Source organism: Ornithorhynchus anatinus, chromosome 5 (genome assembly GCF_004115215.2).
Source record: "Ornithorhynchus anatinus isolate Pmale09 chromosome 5, mOrnAna1.pri.v4, whole genome shotgun sequence".
Taxonomy (NCBI): Eukaryota; Metazoa; Chordata; class Mammalia; order Monotremata; family Ornithorhynchidae; genus Ornithorhynchus; species Ornithorhynchus anatinus.
Window position 1 is genome coordinate 9,315,511 of NC_041732.1, and position 8,833 is coordinate 9,324,343.

The 8,833-nt window shown below is 48.7% G+C and overlaps 1 non-coding gene across 1 annotated transcript; it reads left to right on the forward strand.

The window, feature by feature from the left end:
* Positions 1-529: 529 nt before the first annotated feature.
* On the forward strand, positions 530-633 carry LOC114812481. The gene has a single exon (XR_003760134.1). It is a non-coding gene; the product is annotated as a U6 spliceosomal RNA (small nuclear RNA).
* The last annotated feature ends 8,200 nt before the right edge of the window (positions 634-8,833 follow it).

The window sequence follows — 8,833 nt, forward strand, 5'->3', positions numbered from 1 at the left end:
TGTAATTTACTGATTCATATTAATGTCTGTCTTCCCCTCGAGACTGTAAGCTCACTGTGGGCAGGGAACGTGTCAGTTACATCACTGTACTATACAGTGCTCTGCACACAGTCAGCTCTCAATAAATACGGTTGACAGATTGAATGACTGAGAGCAGCGGGAGGAAGGTGGAGGAAGGAGGGCGGCAGGAGGAGGTTGTAGGTTGAGGGAGGACAGTGAGAGAGGATGATGAGAGGACATCAGGGGAGGCCAGTGGGAGGAAGACGGAAGGAGGAGGACGGGAGACGGCAGTGGGAGGAAGGCGGTGGGAAGAGAGCAGCAGGAGAAGGACAAGAAAGGGTGACAGGAGAGCCACAGACCAACTTCCCCGAGTCCAGTCTGGCCATCAGGGCTCCGGGCTAAGCCAGGAGTGGCTGCGAGGGGAACCCGGGGCGTCCCACACGTGTACCCTGATTGGGCCAGGGTCCGCTCTTGTCCGGGGCAGGGGATGCTTCCAGAGCTGGACAGATGGACAGGGTTTAGCCAAGCAGAGCTTTTGCTAACACGAATACTAAAATGGGAAGGCTACAGAGAAGATCAGTTCGGTACGTGCACAAGGATGACACACCAAATCCTGAAGCCTTCCGTATTTTTCTGTAAATGATTTATTTCTATTAACGACCGTCTCCCCCTCTAGACTGTAAGCTCGTTGTGGACGGGGAATGTGTCTGTTATATTGTTCTACTGTACTCTCCCAAGAGCTTAATACATTGCTCTGCACATGGTAAGCAGTCCAAAATATGACTGACTGGTGGACAGATTACAATGCATAGGAACTGTGGAATCTTATTGGCCTCAGAAGACAATTTATTTCTTGTTTTTAGATGAAAAGGGAACTAGTCCAGGGAAAAGTAATTGCAGAATAAAAGAGTCTCCAGACCCCACACACACACACACAAAACAACACACACACACACACACACACATACACACACTCCCCTTTCTGTGTTTTTTGCTGTGCAACGATCAGTGGCATGATTAGAATGAACTGGAAATCAAGAGGTGTGTGTTCTAATCCCAGCTCAGCCTCTGGCCTGCTGGGTGACCAAGACAGATCACTTACCAAGACAGATCACTGAACTACCAGGGAAGTAGCATGGTTTAGTGGAAAGAGCATGGATTTGGGAGTCAGCGGATGCAGGTTCTAATCCCGCCTCCACCACTCTTCTGCTGGGTGACCTTGGGCAAGTCACTTAACTTCTCTGGGCTTCAGTTACCTCATCTGTAAAATGGGGATTGAGATTACGAGCCCTATGTGGGACAGGGATTATGTCCAACCTGATTTGCTCGTATCCACCCCAACTTAGTACAGTGCCTGACACAAAATAAGCACTTAACGAATACTGTCATTATCATTATTATTATTATTATTATTAATCAGTCATATGTACTGAGTGTTTACTGTGTGCAGAACACTGCACTAAGAGCTGGGGAGAGTCCAATATAACAGATTTGGTAGACACATTCCCTGCCCTAAGAAGCCAATACAGTGTTTTGCTCAGAGAAGGAGATCAAAAAATAACTATCGATCTATGGATTAATCATTAACCTTTATGGCATGACAGTCACCTTATAAATGAATATTAGCTACATTTTTAACTATTTCAGACTGGCTTTAAGTCATCCTTGTGATTCAGTGAATTTATGCACCACCTTCCTTGAAAAAAGGAAACTAAAATAAGATTTCCTTTATCTTTGCCTACTCTGAATATATGAGAGAAAATCCGTTTCTCCTTTCCGGCAGATCACTGCTTCTATCCTGGAAGCAACGGAGAAGTTATGGGAATTCCAACTTCCTTTCCTCACCTTTAGAGAAACTACAGGGCTCATTCTGCAGTACTTCGAAAGAGATTATACTCTTGAGGGAATATCCTGAGCATCAGAAGCCTTTCCTTGTTAACATCAATGACGGATCGGTGGGTAGCAGCCAGAACTAGCAAGAAATCAGCCTCTCTCTGGAACATCAATTCCTGTTCGGCATCAATCACTCAACCATCAATCAGTGGCATTCAGAAAAATGTCCTAGTCGGGAGGACCTTTCAATTTCCCCCTCCCTGCCCCTCTCCATCACTTTCACCTCTCTTCCCCTCTTAGCTACCTCTCTCTCTACCAGTCAGGGCAGACCACTGAGGTCCTGTGTGTAGCACAAAGCATTCCCGCCTGGGAGCTTAGCCTTCTCTCCTGGCTTGAAAAATCCTCTCAAATCTTCTCACTGATTCCTCCAGGCTGGGCCCCAGCCCCTCACACTTCTCAATCAATCACCCAATCGATCGTATTTATTGAGTGCCTCCTGTGTGCGGAGCACTTTCCCGAGCGCTTGGGAGGGTTCGGGTCAACAGAGTTGGTGGACACATTCTTTCCCCACTTTTCCTCCCCTCCCACTCCCTTCTGCATCACCCTGACTTGCTCCATTTGCTTCTCCCCCCTCCCAGACCCACAGCACTTACGTATATGTCTGTCATCTTATGTATATATCTGTCATTTTATTTATTTGTATTGATGTCTCACCTCCCCCGGCACACGCACAGCCCCCTCCCCGGACTGTAAACTCATTGTGGACTGGAAATGTCACTGTTTACTGTTGTAATGTACTTCCCCAAGTCTGTAGTACAGTGCTCTGCATACAGTAAGTGCTCAATAAATGCATTTGAATGAATGAATGAATGAATGAATGAATGAATGAATGAAAAGGAGCTTCCGGTCTAGAGGAGGAGCTTCAACGCGATCATTCACCTTGTCCCCTTGTACCTCAACTCGCTACTCTACTATAACCCCAGCCCACATGCTTTGTTCCTCTAATCCTAACCTTCTCACTTTACTTTGATCTCACCTATTTCGCTGCTAACCCCTCTCCTACATTCTCGGTCTCCTACGCTGGAGCCTCCTCCCCCTCCCATCCTTTAACTGTTGGAGTTCCTCAAGGGTCAGTTCTTGGCCCTCTTCTGTTTTCCATTTACACTCACTCCCTCGGTGAACTCATCCGCTCTCACGGCTTTGACTACCATCTCTACGCAGATGACACGCAGATCTACATCTCCGCCCCGTCCTCTCCCCCTCCCTTCAGGCTCGCATCTCCTCCTGCCTCCGGGACGTCTCCACCTGGATGTCGGCCCGCCACCTAAAACTCAACATGAGCAAGACTGAGCTCCTCATCTTCCCTCCCGAGCCCGGTCCGCTCCCAGACTTCTCCATCACCGTGGATGGCACGACCATCCTTCCCGTCCCGCAGGCCCGCAATCTCGGTGTCATCCTTGACTCGTCCCTCTCGTTCACCCCGCACATCCTATCCGTTACCGAGACCTGCCGGTTTCACCTCTACAATATCGCCAAGATCCGCCCTTTCCTCTCCACCCAGACGGCTACCTTACTATTACGGGCTCTCGTTATATCCCGGCTAGACTACTGTGTCAGCCTTCTCTCTGACCTCCCTTCCTCCTCTCTCGCCCCGCTCCGGTCTATTCTTCACTCCGCTGCCCGGCTCATCTTCCTGCAGAAACGATCTGGGCACGTCACTCCCCTTCTTAAACAACTCCAGTGGTCGCCTATCGACCTCCGCTCCAAACAAAAACTCCTCACTCTAGGCTTCGAGGCTCTCCATCACCTTGCCCCTTCCCACCTCTCCTCCCTTCTCTCTTTCTACCGCCCACCCCGCACGCTCCGCTCCTCTGCCGCCCACCTCCTCGCCGTCCCTCGGTCTCGCCCATCCCGCCGTCGACCCCTGGGTCACGTCCTCCCGCGGTCCCGGAACGCCCTCCCTCCTCACCTCCGCCAAACTGATTCTCTTTCCCTCTTCAAAACCTTACTTAAAAATCACCTCCTCCAAGAGGCGTTCCCAGACTGAGCTCCTCTTCCCCCTCTACTCCCTCTGCCATCCCCCCTTTACCTCTCCGCAGCTAAAGCCTCATTTTCCCCTTTTCCCTCTGCTCCTCCACCTCTCCCTTCCCATCCCCACAGCACTGTACTCGTCCGCTCAACTGTATATATTTTCGTTACCCTATTTATTTTGTTAATGAATTGTACATCGCCTCGATTCTATTTAGTTGCCATCGGTTTTTACGAGATGTTCTTCCCCTCGACGTTGTTTAGTGCCATTGTTCTCGTCTGTCCGTCTCCCCCGATCAGACCGTAAGCCCGTCAAACGGCAGGGACCGTCTCTATCTGTTGCCGACTTGTTCATCCCAAGCGCTTAGTACAGTGCTCTGCACATAGTAAGCGCTCAATAAATACTAATAATAATAATAATAATAATGTTGGTATTTGTTAAGCGCTTACTATGTGCCGAGCACTGTTCTAAGCGCTGGGGTAGACATAGGGGAATCAGGTTGTCCCACGTGGGGCTCACAGTCTTAATCCCCATTTTACAGATGAGGGAACTGAGGCACGGAGAAGTTAAGTGACTTGCCCACAGTCACACAGCCGACAAGTGGCAGAGCTGGGATTCGAACTCATGAGCCCTGACTCCAAAGCCCGTGCTCTTTCCACTGGCTTTGGAGTCAGGGCTCATGAGTTCGAATCCCAGCTATGAATGAATGAATCCTACCTCTGGCCTGGAACACCCTCCCTCTTCATAGCAGACAGATAATTCCTCTCCCCGACTTCAAAACTTTGTTGAAGGCACATCTCCCGCAGGAAACCTTCCTGACTAAGCCCTCCTCTCCTCTTCTCCCACTCCGTCGGGCACCGCTCTTACTTGCTCCTTCATTCATCCTCCCTCCCATCCCCACAGCACATATGTATATATCTATCAATTTATGTATTTATCTATTTACTTATATTAATATCTTTCTCCCCCTCTAGACTGTGAGCTCGATGTGGGCAGGAATTTGTTGTTATATTGTACTCTCCCAAGCACTTGGCGTAGTGCTTTGCACACAGTAAGTGCTCAATAAATGCGCTGAAAAATGGGAATTGAGTCTGTGAGCCCCACTTGGGACAGGGACTGTGTCCAACTCGATTTGCTTGTATCTACCCCAGTGCTTAGTACAGTTTCTGGTACTTAGTAAATACTTAACACGTACCTCTATTGTTGTTATCTAATCATCCCGTATCTACCGGAGCCCAGTACATGACACAAGGTTTGCGCTCCACAAATACCATCATCATCCCTCGAGACTATAAGCTCGTTGTGGGCAGGGAATGTGTCTATTTATTGTTGTATTGTCCTCTCCCACGCGCTTAGTCCAGTGCTCTGCACTCAGAAAGCGCCCAGTAAATATAATTGATTGATTGAAAAGCGGCAGCCTCACTCTGATGGAGGTGTTTAATGATAACTTCTGGTTCTCCCATCCCTTCCCTAGCAATGAACCCAGGAAAAGGATCCAAAGAATCCCCCTTGGATTAAGTATTTGGTTTACTTGGATTCTTTTATGTGTATGTGAATATAACCATTTTGCATTTCCGAATCCGTCTGCAAACAGAGCAGTTTGTCTTTGTGTTTGCTCATTTAAAAACAAATATTTGCCTGCCAAGCAAATACAGTCTCTTAGGATGTGCTATTAATAGGATAATTAGGCAGCCGGTAATGAAAAGGATTGCTGGTAATTATGGCAAGATTTGTTTTGGCATTTGAAGGCAGAAAGGGAGACTGAAGTGCTAAAATCTACCTTAGAGTTAATTAGTACAATTAGAACCCACCTGAAAAAATAGGCCGGGCTAATAAACACTTGATTTTGTTTTTAAAGAGGCAGGTCTCTTTCCTTTTGGCAGCACGGAAGGGCTGACCGGTGAACCCATGAAACTTGAGGAATGAGGAATAACTTGAGCAGAAAAAAAAGAGTCACTAAACTTCTCTGGGCCTCAGTTACCTCATCTGTAGAATGGGAAATGAGAATGTGAGCCCAGTGTGGGACATGGAGTATGTCCAATCTGATTAGGTCGTACTGCCCCGGTGCTTACTACAGTGCCTGGCACATAGTAAGTGCTTAACAAAAACCATAAAAAAAGTCTCTGAAACACTCCGTGTTCAGCGGCCTGACTTGGGTTCTCCCTTCAGAGAGGCTGAGAAAAAGTTTTCCAGCTCCCCCTCCAAGATGGCTACCTCCCTACCCGGCCACCAGAAACCTGCCCGGGAGAACTCTGAGAGATCCGGTCAACTGATGGATCGATGGTATTTACTGAGAGCTTACTGTGTGCCAAGCACTGTACTAAGCGCTTGTGAACGGACTCGGTAAACACTCGGTACAGGCCATCGACTGACTGAGTGATTGGTGGGGTGAGGGGGCGGCCCCCTCGGGCGACGGATCGGCCAAGGGTCGGTTCTCCAAGCAATCCAACGTTGATCCAAGCGCTCACCCTTTCCCATCTTGATGACCGCATCGGCCTCCTCGCTGACCTCCCAACCTCCTGTCTCTCCCCACTCCGGCCCATACTTCACTCTGCTGCCCCGATCATTTTTCTGCAGAGACGTTCAGGACCTGTTTTCCCATTCCTCAAGAACCTTTTGCCCATCCATCTCCGCATTAAACAGAAACTCCTCGCCATTGGCTTTAAAGCACTCAAATACCTACCTCATCTTGCTACTCTCCTTCTTCAATCCAGCCTGCGCACCTTGCTCCTCTGTTGCTAACCTTCTCGCTCTACCTCAGCCTCGTCTATCTCGCCGCTGACCTCTGGCCCACGTCCCGCCTCCAGCCTTCCACACCCTCCTGCTTCGTAACCGACAGGTTCATTACCGTCCGCCAATTTCAAAGCCTTCTTGAAAGTACGTCTCCTCCAAGAGACCTTCCCTGAATAAGCCCTCTTTTTCCACTCCCCTCTGACTCTCCCTGACTTGCTTCCTTTATTCCCCCCCTCCAGCCCCACAGCAATTATGTCCATATCTGTAATTATTTATTCATATTAATGTCCATCTCCCCCTGTAGACCGTAAGCTTATTGAGGGTAGGGAATATGGCTGTTATATTGTGTGTTATACTCTCCCAAGCACTTGATACAGTGCCCTGGACACAGTAAGAACTCAATAAATATGATTGATTCGCTGATTCTTCTTCTTCTTATTAATAATACTATTCATTCAGTCGTATCTATTGAGCGCTTACTGTGTGCACAGCACTGTACTAAGCGCTGTGAGGCGAGGTTGGCTCTGGCTCGGCGGGTTCGTGGGGTTGGTTATTATTATTATTATTGTGTGCCGTCGAGTGGTTTCCGATTCAACCTCTACCTCTAAAATCTAAACCTTTGATCTAAACCGTTAGAACGCACCTGAAAAAATAGGCCCGACTAATAAACACTTGATTTTGTTACTAGAGAGACAGGCCTCTGTTTCCTTTTGGCAGCACCGAAGAGTTGACTGCTGAATCCATGAAACTTGAGGAATGAGGGCTAACTTGAGCAGAAAGAAGAGTCACTAAACTTCTCTGGGCCTCAGTTGCCTCATCTGTAAAATGGGAGCCCGTGGATATACTCTCTCCAGAACGTCCTGTCCTCGGCCATAATCCGCAAACTCTCTAACGGGGAAGTTAGTGGCTCTGCCACTTGTCAGCTCTGTGACTTTAGGCAAGTCACTTCACTTCTCTGTGCCTCAGTTACCTCATCTGTAAAATGGGGATTAAGACTGTGAGCCTCACATGGGGCAACCTCATTACCCTGTATCTACCTCAGTGCGCAGAACAGTGCTTGGCACATAGTAAGCGCTTAACAAATATCATCATTATTAATAATAGTAATAATGATACCTGTTAAGCGCTTATTATGTGCCAGGCACTGTAGATACAAGAGCAGATGGTGTTGGACCCAGTTCCTTGTCCCAGGTGGAGCTCAAAGTCTCGATCCCCATTTTACAGATGGGGTAACTGAGGCACAGAGAAATTAAATGATTTGCCCAAGGTCACACAGCAGACTAGTGGTGGAGTCAGAATTAGAACCCATGACCTTATGGCTCCCAGATCCATGCGCTAGCCATTGTGCCACACTGCTTTTTCTTTTGTCCAGCCTGGCGGTTCCTGGGCTCATCCTTCATGGCCTTTGGGGTTTTGCCCCCAACTCCACCCTTTGACTCCTACTCTGGACTGTACATCGATAATGACAATAATAATAACTGTGGTATCTGTTAAGCGCTTACTAAGTAATAATAATAATGTTGGTATTTGTTAAGCGCTTACTATGTGCAGAGCACCGTTCTAAGCGCTGGGGTAGACACAGGGGAATCAGGTTGTCCCACGTGGGGCTCACAGTCTTAATCCCCATTTTACAGATGAGGTAACTGAGGCACAGAGAAGTTAAGTGACTCGTCCACAGTCACACAGCTGACAAGTGGCAGAGCTGGGATTCGAACTCATGACCTCTGACTCCAAAGCCCGTGCTCTTTGTCCTAAGAGCTGGGGTAGATACAAGATAATCGGATTGGACACAGTCCCTTTCCTATATATGGCTCCTGATTTTAATCCCCATTTTATAGATGAGGGAACTGAGTCCCAGAGAAGTGGAATGACTGGCCCAACGTCAGCCAGCAGACAAGTGGCAGAGTCAGGATTAGAACCCAGGGCTTTCTGGCTCCCGGGCCTGTGCTCTTTCCAGTAGGCCATGCTTCTTTAAAGTCCGGGGACTCTAAGCAACGCAGGCCCGTTATGACTCCCCGAGGCCGTCCTCCGTGGCCTCCCTCCCGTCACCGTGATCCGTGGCACCGAGCTCTTCCCCTCCACCCTTGGGAGTCTCCCTCCGCTGGGGGTTTCCAGCTCCATTTGCGTGGCCTAGTGGACAGAGCATGGGGCTGGAGTCAGAAGGTCACGGGTTCTAATCCCAGCTCTTGCCACTTGTCTGCTTTGTGATCTTGGGCAACTCATTTCTCTGTGCCTCAG